The 272-nt window shown below is 36.0% G+C and overlaps 1 pseudogene; it reads right to left on the bottom strand.

Moving 5' to 3' along the window:
• LOC119586678 overlaps positions 1–272 on the bottom strand; it is a 9,606-nt pseudogene that overhangs the window by 6,172 nt on the left and 3,162 nt on the right.

Genomic DNA, 272 nt, shown 5'->3' with positions numbered 1-272 from the left:
CGAGAAAGAGGTAGACGAAAGAGGACATAAGCGCTTGACACACAAAAAAGTGCGTTGCCAATTTCAGTGAATCTGCGTTGCCAGTTTCAGTGAATCAAAAGGAATACCAGTTATTGGCAACAATACGTAGCCAAATATTTGCAATAAACACTGAACCGTAAACAATAATCAACCTTAAAAAATAGACATAAAAACAAACATGAAATATTTTTGTTTGTGTCACGTCACTCCTTCATTTAGGCTAAATGTCATCATTTGTCAGTGTTCAGTAG

The sequence above is a fragment of the Penaeus monodon genome, chromosome 21 (assembly GCF_015228065.2).
Source record: "Penaeus monodon isolate SGIC_2016 chromosome 21, NSTDA_Pmon_1, whole genome shotgun sequence".
In the NCBI taxonomy this organism is placed as follows: domain Eukaryota; kingdom Metazoa; phylum Arthropoda; class Malacostraca; order Decapoda; family Penaeidae; genus Penaeus; species Penaeus monodon.
This window is presented reverse-complemented; position numbering and strand designations above follow the sequence as displayed.